The 14697-nt window shown below is 39.1% G+C and overlaps 1 protein-coding gene across 4 annotated transcripts in view; it reads left to right on the top strand.

Moving 5' to 3' along the window:
- Sarm (sterile alpha and armadillo motif) overlaps positions 1–14697 on the top strand; it is a 137839-nt gene that overhangs the window by 79980 nt on the left and 43162 nt on the right. Inside the window, exon 1 of one of the 4 annotated variants that reach the window (XM_069113958.1) lies at positions 13469–13622. The exons of the other annotated variants lie outside the window; for them this stretch is intronic. The gene's annotated coding sequence lies outside the window, so the exon portion shown is untranslated. Of the gene's footprint in view, positions 1–13468; positions 13623–14697 lie in introns of those variants that run through there. 4 annotated transcript variants of the gene reach the window in all.

Below are 14697 nucleotides of genomic sequence, written 5' to 3'. Positions count from 1 at the left end.
AAAATAACAAACGAAGAATAAATTCTACGCTGTGTATGGAAGATAAAAATTCTCCTTTTAATCGGAAAATCCTTGCGCTTTAATCGCAGTGAAAGAAATAGTAGCGTGGAAGGGGACTACATATGGTACATAGTTAGCTGTTGGAACGAAACACACGGAGAAACGTTGATTGCACAAAGCATTAACGTGTCACGAGGCTTGGTTTGATCAAAGGGTATAAAATCGACGAGCAATTCACCGTAAAATCTGTCTGTCATTAGTCTATCGTTTCACTTGAACGCTGCTGCTAACTTTCCTCCCTTTTCAACGCATTCTCGCCGGAAAGAGTAATCGAAAGCTCTATTTGCCTGTCGGCATCTGATAAATCGATGCCTCGAGGTGTCTGACTCGATTTCTCTCGTGCAAAAGCACGTAATGTTAATCGAAGCGATTTGTCATTTTTAACGTCCGAGAAAAATAAATGGATATTTCAGAAACTTTTAATCCACGAATAAACAGAATTTATTCGTCTTATTTATCAAAGACCAGTCGCTTCTCGACATCAACCATCGATTTTTAAATTGTATGCAAAATCTCCATAATCAAAAGACAGAGAAAACGTTCGCTCGATACAAAGACACGAATAAAGAAAGCAACGAAACGCCAATATCCTGTAACTCGTCTACGTATCTATGTAAATACAGATTTTTACGCGTACTATTAAAGAAACAGAGTTTGAGAACTTGCTAAATATTTCAACGAGTACCTCTAGGTGCGTTAGTTCGGAATTTTGCATATTCTTGCGTACCATGTGCGTTCTACTCCATCTTTGCATATTGAAATTGAAGTGCATAAATATCCACAGCATAGTCATCACCAAAAAGACGTAGAATCAATAATCGCTTTCCTTCGTCTTCTCCAAAAAATCCTCCAAACTCATCCCTTCTGTCTCATTTCACTGAATGACTTTCTTGCAAATATCGATTAATTCGAAACCACTTTACTCCTGACGATAGAAAAACCACGTTTCTCATAAAGTGAGTTTTTCCCGATGGTTTATAGCCTGGCAAATCGGTGGAGCAATTTTCCACTCGGCCGTTTATCGTTTTACTCTGCAACGTCGTCGTCCCTTCCGTAAGCTGTAAAGGTGTACTCACACCGACATCTGACGTAACCGAGCGTGACCGCGGTCATTTACATCACGGTTTACAGATCTCGTTTCTTCTTCTCACTCTCTCCTCCCAACATTCTCTTCTCTCTTTCTTTTCTTCCCCTCCCTTTGGCGAACTCGGCTGGCCTCGAGACTCTCGCAGGTTGATAATCCACTTGAGTGGCGCCGTTGCTGATTAGCGACACCCACGCGCACCCTTTCTACCTCGCCCTCTTTTCCTCCTCACCTTTCTACTCTCTTCAACCTTCGATTTCGTGTTCTTACCGCTTCGAAAAAGGAAAGTTGTTTGGAGGACAAGGGGATGAGTTTGTTTGGCAATCTTCGATGATTGTTTTCGTTCGGTTGATCGTGCAACGGCCGAGATGAGAAACTGTTCGAAGATTTTTAATTCTTTGGGAATAAGATTTCAGAGATTTAAAGCTCGCGCGATTACACTCGAATATGTTACAAATGTATACCTAATTTTTTAAAAACGATTAGTTTCAACCAGACACAATTTTCCTGGAAATTTTAATATATTTTGAGTGTCTTTTATCCGTATGTCTGGTTAGAGACGAGATTAAAGAGAAGCATTTTATTCTTTTTGTGGAATTCTGTTACGCTCTTCTTTGAATGTGTTCTGTAAACAGTTTTCGCAATCTCTTGATTCCTCCCAAACCGATCGTTTCATTTTACAAGAATTTTTTCGCCATTTGCTATGTAACTTATGAGCTACGATCGCTACGGATTAACAGTTTAGACGATTAAGGTTCAGAAAAAGAAGAGTGAGGTTTGGAAAAATATCGGAGATTCAAGAGAGACGAGTTTCGATCAGTTATCGCTTCCGCGAAGTTTCGTGAATTTTGGAAACGCTACTTATACCAATATACGCTTTGAGTTACGCGAGGGTGAGTGACTTTTCCTTGAAATTTCTTTATTGATTCGAAGCTTTTGTTGCGGAGCTCGCAAAGCTTCCTGTAAGAGAGGATAATTTCGGATTTTCGCGTGTTTGGATTCGATAGATTATTTTCTTTATGCTCCTGTGCGAGTAGAGTTTAGAGTCCGCATTCGATACGAGAAAGATGTGACTAAGGGACAAGTTATGAATTAGGCTTGAGAAAATGGTTTCATGCCAGGAGGCACATAACACTCGATTTTCGATCGATTAGATATCGAGATCGATTTTCGAGCGCACTAGATATTCGATTTTTTTGCGAATAAAATATTCATTATCCAATATTAAATAGAAACAGACTTGGCAGAATGCTTTCAGCTTCGTTTATCCGAACGTATCTGAACTCGGAGGACAAACAATTTGCACGATTAGACTTCTTCGCATAACAGGAGCTTGCGAACTTTTCTCGCTACCAAGCCTTGGTCTTTTACATAATAGAAGCTCGCTTTCAACCCCTTAGGTATTATGTGCCACTATAGTGGCTTTCGCGGATGTCATCTTATATTACGACGCGCCACTATAGTGGCTCACTCTATCGACTTATACGCTCACCGTTTGAACTAAATGATTTTTTCATTTGTCTTGCTTCGCGCTGTTTTTGCCCTCACAACGTTTTATAACAGCGTTAACAATATACAGACAGAACATATAGTCTTTGTTTTTGATACGCCAGTGTCAGGTATCAGTTGTTGCTTCTCGTTGATATAAATATACCATTACTAGATGCTCTTTTTAACATGCCGATCCGTATGCTTGTAATTTTTAAGAATCTTCATCCTCAAAATGTCGCTTTAAAATAGAAAACGAAGAGCAATTTGAGAAACACTATCGCGCTAGGAGTTTGAAAATTGTATCGTGAGTCTATGTATCGTACCGTACTTTAAAATGTACCACACTCAATTGCATTATTAATTATTAAAGTAAGCTATTAAAATTGAAGTATACGCATCGTATTTTTAGGAAAAATTATAATTTACTTATCAAAATCTTCACTCCAATGTGCTTGCGTAGGGAACAGAATTATTCGTCACACATTGCAGTGCTGTAGCGTTTACGCGTAATTCGCGTCAAACTCTGGCGTACAGAGAAACAGCCCAGCGCAAAATTCATATAATAAATAAAAGGTCAAGCGAATTCAAACAGTGAATGTTCGATTAATGGAACATTAAGTTAAGCAAAATTTCATTCTAAAAGTGGAGTTCTATCGCGCTCAATTTCCTCGCAGACAATAGAATCTTTACTTTCCGATCAAAACACGCTGTTCGCACAGTGTCGAAGTCTACCGTCTGTGCGCAAAACACACTGCACTTTCAAGGCGCGAACAATCTGGACCTTTCCTTATCAAGCAGCACTCCTTTTCCAACCTCTCACAAAACAAGAAAACCCACGATGGAAGCCCCCGGTGGCTCGTAAATAAACTCGAATTCCGGTTCTCCGGATCGAGCGCTGTAAGTCAACGCGTTCCAGCCGACTGAAAGGTCGCGAAAAAAGAAAGGGCGCGACTTTCCGTCGCCGATGTAATCTAGTTTCGTCGTTTTCTGGCTGTCTGCGTCACGCCTTCACAAAAGCTCAGAAAAACGTGGGCGTACAAAACGTCGCAGGTCGTTACACTATAATTAAAATCATTCGCTCTCTTACACATTGTAATTTCCAGCAGCTACTTTTCAACCTCGAATCCTATCTTAACGTGAATCTTCTCTCTCTTCTTTTTTCAGGTGAGTCCATTTCGATGTCCATTCGTCGTGGTTTTCACCTGCCAGACGGAGATGTTATCGTTCGATTTAAATCGTTCGAACGGAGGGAAACGAACAGGTACACGTGTCCCCTTGTTGCTCTCTTCGCAAGCTACCATTAGAAACTGCTGACAACTTGGAATTTGTATAAAATAAGAGAATATTTAGAGCTGTAGCGTGAATTAGGATTTTCTTTCGATTTCTGCTTCGTGGCTCGAATAATACGACAAATGTAACATGTGTTTTGTATTTGGTTCAAATCACCAAACGAATATAAAAATTCGTATGTCGGACGATGGAAAGTTACGGTGTAATTAAAATAATACGCGAGATATGGCAAAATCTATTACTTCGAATCGACAATATCGCAAATATTGGCGGCTAAAATGTAAAACCAAACTACGTATCTCGAAAAAATCAAAGTGGAAGATTCATGGGAAAAACGTTTCTTTATGTACGCGTATGATTTATTAAAAATCGTTCAAATCTCCAAAGACGAAATTTGATTTAAACATTGATTTGATTCGATAACTAATAACGATATCGTAACGTCCGATCTACGCTAAATTTACAAAACCACTGTGAAATATTAGAAACTCATCGTTTGAACCACTCTGATAGTTGCTAAACAAGCCAACAGTCCCTTTCATTAAAATTCTCCATGATTCAACGAGATAAAAAATTATTAAAATATGCTTTCACTTCCGAGAAACGAAGCCTCGCTGAGAGGGTTCAGCTTGTTAGGAATTCTGGAACGTGCGTGAACGGAAGTTCCATGGAATTTCGCGCTGGCCTGGGAGGCATTGGTTGGCAGTGCCACCGCGTTGTCTGGTCGTTGTAACGGTGCATCGATCGTTAGTCCTGTCATGGTATACCTACGGTTGCTACGAGATGAGCATTCGACTTTCACAGTCGCTGACTCACGTGTTACGATCGTCGCGAAACTCGTTCGAGGCGTACGTTTTTCTTCGCGTGTTTTCATCCACTCGCAAGACCAGAATAAACGACAGCCTTTAAAGCCGCGAAGAAAGGGAACAAGCTGAATCTACCGAAGAGAATATCAAACTATCAAACGTCTCTTTATCAGACGTATCCCGCTTGTTCTTCGTATAACAGTCCAAAAATCTGTCGGTAGAATATTACATCGAAAATCGTGTCTCTTACTATTTCTAACGGAATATCGCGTCTCGCCTGTGAACTGGTATTTCATAAATGTATTCCATACGTCATCTTTGTCTACGATTTCCAAATCATCTTCATACACCTCCGAACGTCTCTTCGTTGAACGATTCCCTGATCGTCCTGTCCATAACGATCTTGAAATTTATCAATCAAATATTGTATCGAAAATGGTGTCTCTCACTATTTCTAACGAAATATCGCGTCTCGCCTGTGAACTGGTATTTCATAAATGTATTCCATACGTCCTCTTTGTCTACAATTTCCAAATCATCTTCATACACCTCCGAACGTCTCTTCGTTGAACGATTCCCTGATCGTCCTGTCCATAACGATCTTGAAATTTATCAATCAAATATTGTATCGAAAATGGTGTCTCTTACTAATTCTGACGGAATATCGCGACTCGCCTCTGAACTGGTATTTCATAAATGTATTCCATACGTCATCTTTGTCTACGATTTCCAAATCATCTTCATACACCTCCGAACGTCTCTTCGTTGAACGATTCCCTGATCGTCCTGTCCATAACGATCTTGAAATTTATCAATCAAATATTGTATCGAAAATGGTGTCTCTCACTATTTCTAACGAAATATCGCGTCTCGCCTGTGAACTGGTATTTCATAAATGTATTCCATACGTCCTCTTTGTCTACAATTTCCAAATCATCTTCATACACCTCCGAACGTCTCTTCGTTGAACGATTCCCTGATCGTCCTGTCCATAACGATCTTGAAATTTATCAATCAAATATTGTATCGAAAATGGTGTCTCTTACTAATTCTGACGGAATATCGCGACTCGCCTCTGAACTGGTATTTCATAAATGTATTCCATACGTCATCTTTGTCTACGATTTCCAAATCATCTTCATACACCTCCGAACGTCTCTTCGTTGACCGACCTCCTATGCAACCTTTGCGCAACAATCACAACACCTACTATATTCTACGATTATACTGGAAATAATGTACGACATTCTGGAAAGAAAATTCCTTTCGAAAAATAAACAGAGAAAAGGTACAAAACCACGGGTTAATACGAACGTAACTCGCCTGGAGGCCGTGTCGAGCAAAATGTCATCCAGGAATCGGTTGGTTCAAAGTGGTAAACCGACCGACTGGCATGTAATGTCTACTGACCCAGAGGTGAGAAAAAGGAAAGGGGGTCTGTTCTCGTGTGCACGTCTGGAATTCCTTCGTGACTCATCGGCATTCGCCAAGGGGCCCGGTATGGGAACTCGCGTACCCGTTTGCTCTTCGCGTTTCCATACCACAAACGATCCACCGACAGAGTGACTCAGCCGAATTTCTTGTTGCGCTCCTGCCTCCCCCTTGTGGATCCTCGATTTTCAGATCGACGGCCTGCACAATCTGCACAGGTCGTTGTGCAACGACCACAACGGATGAATCATTTTCGCGAAGATTCGAAGAATTTGTTTGATTACTACCTGAGACGCGTAATCAGGCCTATTAAGTTGGCATACGGTTTTGGAATACGTAAAGATCGTTTCTAACTTAGAGTCTATTAGGTAGATCGTTAAATCGTAAAATTAAGTCGTATGCTAAACTTTTGGAATGCACAAGGATGTTTTATTTTTAGGATTTATTAGGGCCGTTGAATCGAAGTGTGTTCAGTTTCCAAATTTGCTCGATTTTATAACGTTAGATATGTTTCATCTAGGGTTTCATTAAGATCGTTAAATCAGAGTGTGATTTTGAAATTCATAGACATGTTTTATTTAGAATTTATTGGAATTACGATTGGGCCAAGGGTTGTACGAATCATTGCTTAATGTTCGAGTGTCAAGTACTATGTGCTACAAAATTTCCGGAAGAACGAACGTTGAAAGTTGACGAATTCTTGTAAACGAAAGACTTGATAAGGATCGTCGACCTTTTCAAAGGAAAGAAACGCGGTTTAACGAAAGAAGAAACGTGGAATGGCCGTGCACATTATGCGTTCGTGATAACACGCACAAGGCGATACAGAAGCACGTGGCTCGGTATCGTAACGTACGACCTTGAACTTCCTCCACGAATGATTCACAGCCTCGTCCATTCATCCAGCTCATTCGTTCATGCTGCGCGTGCTCGTGGCTGCGCTTACGCGGAAAAATACTCGGCGAATTGGAATTACTCGCTGAAATCTTGCGAATTTATTTTGTACACACAGATACGCGGTAGGAGGATGCTATGGCAGATACCCAACTGCATATCTCAATTTACTCTACGCTTTTTTAAAACAGCGTTTTCTTCGATTCGAGATTTTATGCTTGAAATTTATATTGCCATATCAAATGTCTCAATACGTTCTCCACTTTTTAACGAAAGTTTCTTATTTTTCTAGTTGTTCCCCTTTCCACGTTACGACACGTTGATATTTTTCGCAGTTCTTTTTTAAAGTTGCTTCTTGTTACGTAACGAACTGCCACAGCTTCTTCACTGTACTTCAGCCGATATTACGAACTTGGGACAAGATTACGCGTCGTTCTTGTAACTCGCATAATAACTCGTTAAACACATAGAACCAATAGTACCTATTTACTTTTGAACGAACATATTCGCCAGGCGCCAGACACCACTCGTGTTACAAGACATTCGAAACAAGCAGAAAAGCTTGCATTGAAAAAGATTATTTTCGAATTTGCTATTATTCGTATCGTCTTCTCGTAATAAACGAATTGACGAAAGAAAATTGTTTCTTGAGAACCGAACGTTAATCGTGTACTTTATGTAACGGAATTGATAAAACTTGTAGTCTATCGTCGAATTTTATCTTGCGAAAAGATTTAGTACTTTGTTCTACGATGAGTCATTCTTCCTATTTTCGAGAGCTTTCCAACATTTTCCCATGTTATTCTCTCGTACAAAATTACGCATTACAATACCGATAACATTTTTTTAAGGAACATATCTCCTCTATCAATCATAAACGGTGATTAATGTCATCGATTTTTTTTCATCGATAACGTATCCCCGATTTAAGTTTTCTATGGGTGGGACCGAACACAACACGATTACGCGGTACGCTCGCGTAATGAATTTTCAGAGGCGGCGATAAGCCCGCAGGCAGAAGGTGAATCACCGATCTCCTCCACGGAGCCGTGGCTCTACTCTTCACAGCGTATCTCACACGGTGACACGCGTCTTGTGACTCACCGACCCGGATTGTGCCACAATAACTTGCCCCTCTTCGTCCAAACTTCATTCTTCAACACGAGACTCATCTTTTGTTTGCCCGATCAATTTGTACATGGATTTGAACAAATTCCACGATAGAAACGAGGTTACGTACGAGATAGAGAAGCTGAACATATTTCCTTTTTTTTGTTGTCGTTGTTGTTGTTTGATAATTAGAAATTTGGAGAAGATGTTATACAGGGTGGTTGGTAACTGGTGGTACAAGCGGAAAGGGGGTGATTCTACGCGAAAAAAGAAGTCGAAAATATAGAATAAAAATTTTTTTTTTAATTTTTCCATCGAGACAACGATCTACAGTGAGATCCGTTATAACGTACCGCACGCGTACCGAGCGAAAATTCAAAGTCGATTTTCTCGAAAACAAAGCCTCAAACGAAAATTTGTATTGTATATTTTCGACTTCTTTTTTCGCGTAGAATCACCCTCTTTCCGCATGTACCACCAGTTACCAACCACCCTGTATATCAGAAGGGAAGAAAATTAAAGTTCTATCACTTTCTTCAAGTAATATTCTTCGCTTTTTTCCTAATTCCATTTAAGCTGGAGTTAAAAAGTTAGCTGTTGCGACCTCTTCGAAAACTTTGACTGTTTTAATTTTTAATTTTATTATGACAGTGCTCGTCGTAACACGAAATATTTCTTCGCGACGAGTATACTCGTCAGAAACAGCTAACCGGTTAATATATCGAGTGAGTATTTTGTAACAGAATATAACTTTACTTAACCCGGCTGTTTCTTTCTCCTCTTCTTCTCATCTGTTCTTCTTTTTTTAAATTATTTAATCCATTAAAATCACGAAAGGTAATAACGTATCAATTTTATAATATTTCCTATCACATTTTCAATTATTCGCTCACAGCTTCCCATAATACAAAAAAAGATCAGATTTCAGTGAACTTGGGGTTTCTAATTACACGATCTTCCAGGTTAAAAGTTGGACCAGACCTTGGAATTTCATGAATGAAACCTTCCTACTATAGATAAGTCTCGTACGAGAACTCGCGTAACATTGTGGCTCTTTTTTTTTTATCAAATTTCCTGCTCGTCTACGTTTAGAATGCCTCTTCGATCAAACTCACTGAACCAGTTCACAATTTTGTCAAGGTTGTGAAACATCGATAATAATCCGGAAGTGTCTATTCTCGTACACTGGAAGACTACGGAAGATTCATAGAATCTTAAGCGCTGTATACCGAAATATTACGTCACGGTTGACGCTTGTTTGGTTAAGCGTGGAGGAAGTAGACGGTGAAACGAACGATCCATTTCCGCGTAAGTCACCATAAATAGCGGCGAAGGATAAAAATGTTGCCCGTTTCCGTTCACGTTTCGCGACTGTTATCGCCGCTGGAGAATACCACGCGTTTAAGTGGCTCGATAAAAGGAGTGAATCATAGCCGGGACTCTCTGTTGTCATGTCGTGAGAATGAATTCGATGAGACACGAACGACCGGCCCTCGTTTCACCGATGCGGATCGTGTCGCGAATGCAAACACGTTCGTCACGATTCTTCGTCGTTCGAGATTTGCCAAAACGCGGTTCATTCGATCGGAATGGTCGAATCGACGAATGATCGGTCTGTAAAATCATTTTAGGAAATATAAACGTTATACCTGAGCTTTGATCTTCTTTGGTGATAATTGTTTTATATTTATTCCTTTTAACATTTGCTAGTCGCTAAGGTGAAGTGTAAATTTTGTTATTTTTTTTATTATTTATTTGTATCTAAATCAATTATTAGCGGATTATTATTCGGTATTAATATCGTACCGATAGCATGGATTTTTCTTTTTTCTAATTTACCGATAATATAAAGTAAGATATATAGATAAGTGAATTTTATGGACTTAAAGGCAATTTTTAAAGTCTACCGATAGGAGCAAATGAAATTAAATAGTTATCGATATTTTCTTACCAGACAGTAGTTCTAAAAAGCTTATCACCGCTCTCGCCGTCTCTTTGAACTTACTATCGTCCTTTCTGTTTCGAGAAACCAAGATACGTCACGACTTTCTAATTCTCCGTGACACACGGTGTTTCGACCAACTTCGTTTGAACATCACTTTCTAAATGTATTTTACATATGTGCGTATGTATTTTCCTTTTAGTCATCCTTCGTTATCAGAATAATTTTTGGAGCTGTTTGTAACAGTTCATTAAACTGCGTTTTTAATTTTTTGACAGCCAAAGCCATGAAAATTGGAGTTGTATCATTTGGGAAATCGATACTTTGGAATTCGAAGATTAGGAAAATGGAAATCAGGAACTCGTTTGTTACGAAAATTAGGAATTTAGAAAATAGAAACTGAAGACTAGGGTCGTCGTCTGGCAGATCGGACAACTCCGCTGTTTTAAATTTCATTTGTTTTTATAAACGAAGGCCATTTATTTAAAAAATGAAATCGACGGTTCATTATCTCGGAAATCAAAAGCTTATCATGTCAAAGATTAAAGTTCAGATACGAAATAAAACAGTTATCGAGTTTTGCTATCTTCCGTCAGATATAAAGTTCTCCAACGAATGATCTTCCGCGGTAACTACGGTCAAAGCGATCGAGAAAATCGAAACGAAAGCTGCGCGAATGGATCGAATCTTTGACAAAAATCTTCGTAATTAAGTCGAAATTAATTAGTCTGTAAATAAGCAGCATTGGCTACGCAGCTGAGTTGTGTTCGTTAAGTTTAAGTATAGTTGCCATGGCTGCTCGATTGAAGTGCATCTCGATTTAGACGCGGCGAGGGCAACGTGCACCTAGGAACATATAGAGCCCGTGATGACGCGTGTGCTGTTTAATTTGACCGTTTGAGTGGCCCTCGATGATCCTAATTGTGAATCTTCTACGTCTTAAATAATTAAAAGTATGTAGCCCAAGTATGCTGACTTTCATGTGATATTCGATTTTCATACAAAACATACCATCGCTGATAGACTAGAAATGTATAAAAGTAACTGGGAATTTATTACAAATTCTTAACGTTATTAAAAACTTACTTAATAAAAGAAACTTCTAAAAATACGATACAAAAGACATACATATACATTCTAATAATACAATGCAAAAGATATAGATAGATATACATTCTAATAATACGATATACGAGATATAGATGTACATTCTAATAATACAATAATTCAATCGGGAACTGCGGTGATCCTCTGCCAAGTAGTCGATCAATCTCAACTCAACATTCCACATCTGCAAACCCATAATAACCCATCTAACCCCGCCATCAGACCTCGCCGATCCTCCGTGCTCCTAAAAATTCCTCTTTCACGAAGTTCAAGTCTATTTTCAAGTAGAAGACTTTCCGTGATAAAACTATCGTTTAAAGAACGAACGTTACGCAAAGTAAAAAGCAGTAAAAGATTAACAACATAGCATCGATGGAAGAAACATTCTTCGAACATATCGAGCTCGATAAGCAGAAAAAGAAGCATCGTATCCTCTTATAGAGCGTTCGAAGGAATGGCTGGCATCCTAATAGAGGAAGGCTGCGATCTTTGGAACGGTTGGCAAGGTTCGACGCACTTGCCACTCTCTCCTTCTTTCTCTCTCTCTCTCTCTTTTCTCCGTTTCTCTCTCTCCGTATGCGAAATATTCGACCCAATCGAACCCGAACATATTCTAATCTTAAGCCTTTTAATCTTCACTCACTCGCACGCGTTATTTACGACGTCATTACCCGTAGCACGGTCGATCGAAAACTTCACGCTTTCGTTGCTGCAATACCGCAAAACGCGCGTCTCTTGACAAATCGCGCTACCGTTTCGTTTGAGAGGAAAATTTGTTGCCATCGTTGCGTGCCTACTATGTTGCCTAGTTCCGATCGTTTATTTATTTGGAAAGTAAGTAGTTGCCGGAATTAGAGGGAATATTTGGCTACGTTCGAGTAGCGATGATAATTAGGTGTGAGAATTTTGAACGAAAACTCGTTCCGCTTAGAGGCTGGCTGCGTTTGACGCGATTGACTGGATTTGCAGGAAATGGAAATAAATTAGTTAGAGCTATTTGAAATATATTTGCAATATATAATGGGACTGTTTGCATTCTTTGGGTATGGATTGTATGGACGATTTAAACGCGAAGAATTCTTTGATTCTCTTTAGAAATTCGACACACCGAACGCTATCGACTACATCAAAAGAGAATGCAAATGTATTAATTACGATTACTTGGAATATTTGAAGATATTCAAAGATTATCACATTAACCAAGTATTTAATACTGATAGTAGTTTCATAGGTTATACATCACCGATTGAAAATATTCTCTTTGTAAAATAATATTATCTTATCTTAGTATCGATACATTCGTGGAATTTAAAAAAATGATCATTGATGTTTTGGTATACGAGCATGTCGATGACGATGTTTGAAGTCTCGTTCGATAGAACGTGATTCTTGATTTAAGTAGATACAAGCGAAAACGGGTTAAATGAGGATACGAGCACGACGCTCAGAGTCGTGACATCCTTGACTCGAAAGTGAGTCAGCCGCGCGAGTTACGCCACTCGTGACACCTAATCGTCCTTCTCGAGTCCAAGTTCAGGGCTTCTGTCGTGTTTTAAAGGTTGCCCCAATCGTGGAAATAGGTCAGACCCGTTGCGATCCGACTGTTCCAAGGAAAGCTTGAAATATCAAGACATGGACATAAAATTTCCGAGAAACTCAACGAAGAACTATGAGATCTATCGTATAGAATGTACGTGTATCTAGAGAGATGACTCATATCATTCGATCGTTCTCTTTTTTACGTAATTCATCCTCGTAAACACAAACAACCATCATCTGCTGTATAATCGCCACGTAAGAGTGAATTCTACCGTTTGTTAATGTTTCTTTATGTAATTTTCAATTTATAAGGTTTTGCGAGTTTCGGCAATTTTTACTTTGCCGTTAATATGGGAAATACCCACTGTGAAGCGTAAAGTACGTGTCGAAACATCGGTTATTTGCGCTATTATAATAACAATGTATTATTTCATTTGAATAGTAGTTAAGGTATACTATAATTGTCGCAGACGTATTATGACGACAGTGACAACAACCGTGCTAAATAGCGTGACTTGATAATTTCTAAACAAAGACATAATATTACTATTTCTTAGTCTCTTATTTACTTGCAAATTTCAAGACATTAGAATTTCTAAAGACTTTGTTTACGCGCGTTGATCATATAAATAAAAACGTCCAGATAAATCACTTCCAACGAAATAAATTAAATAAGAATTTCATTTCCAACAGATTAAATTAAGCAAACTACGCTACATATATGAATAAGAATCTGCTACTATTATCGTACAAACTGTTTCCAACAAATCAGACGACATGACGATTTCGCGAAACTCCAAGATTCAAAGAGCAACCAAGCCAAATAAGAAGAAGCAGAAGAAGAAGAAGAAGAAGAGGAAGGAGACGAGTAAGAATAAGATTCATAAATAAGTTTGACCGTCGAATTTCGCGGTATGTCAATTAGATTCCGCGCCGGGAACGTTGCACATCGTGCATCCCTTGTGCACTATAGTCGCTCAATTCACGCTGATAGTACTCGCTCGGCGATTACGTCATCGCCCAATGAATGAACCAGCGACCACGCTCAGTCCCTCCAGTCGTGTGAGTTAGCCTGTTGAATGGCCGAGCGTTTGAACGGAACCGATTAGTCGATGTCCATTCACGTTTCGATCAATTTTCGAATCTACCAATGATTGGCGATGGTCGCTCCAAGTTTTTCAAGTTCAAGGCTATGGATGTTACGGAGATACGAATCGTCTTGAACGTGATTCGAAGCTTAAAACTGACGAAAGTCTCGATATGGCCTTGAATCGCTCATCTTGGGTCTTGAAAGTTTTAATAGTCGTGGTAGTAATAGCAATTTATCAATATCATTTCGACGAGATTTCTTAGAAAAAGCGTAAAACAACGAGGAAAAGAATAAGAAAAACATAAATGGACACGGTTCAAAGGAAGTAACAGAGTAAAGTATAACGTGAAGATGTTGAATCTTCGAAATTTTGTTTTATAAAACGTGTTGAATGACTCGAGGACTTGGCAATTTCAAAACGCACGTAGAATTATAGACGTTGGAATACGAAATTGATATAGATTCGTTGATATCCATATCGGAGCAGTTTATGGATTCGTGGAAGAGAAATTAATTCGCATTTTGATGCTTCGATGAGAGCAGTGGTTAATTATTCATCAGCGATCGTGGGCGAATAGGACGTATTAAGGTTGAATAGGAAATGGCAGTAATTCTCTTAAAATTCTCTTCGTTCGATTTTTTTCAAAATCAAAGAATCACCAAAAATAGACTCGTTTCATTTTTCCTTGCGTCGCGCGCGTATCGACCAAAAACGGCACACCGAAATCTCCCAATAAATCAGCAAACTTCCTCCGAAAAATCCCAGTTTATCAGCTCGCTAATTCTTTTCCTGCTACTAAAGTATTCAGGGCGCGGCATCGTTCGAGAAAATTCCCCGAAGAAGCATCCTCCG

The sequence above is a fragment of the Bombus flavifrons genome, chromosome 5 (assembly GCF_040668555.2).
Source record: "Bombus flavifrons isolate JBK064 chromosome 5, iyBomFlav1_principal, whole genome shotgun sequence".
In the NCBI taxonomy this organism is placed as follows: domain Eukaryota; kingdom Metazoa; phylum Arthropoda; class Insecta; order Hymenoptera; family Apidae; genus Bombus; species Bombus flavifrons.
The sequence above is the reverse complement of the archived record's forward strand: the minus strand, read 5'-3'. Positions and strand labels throughout refer to the sequence as shown.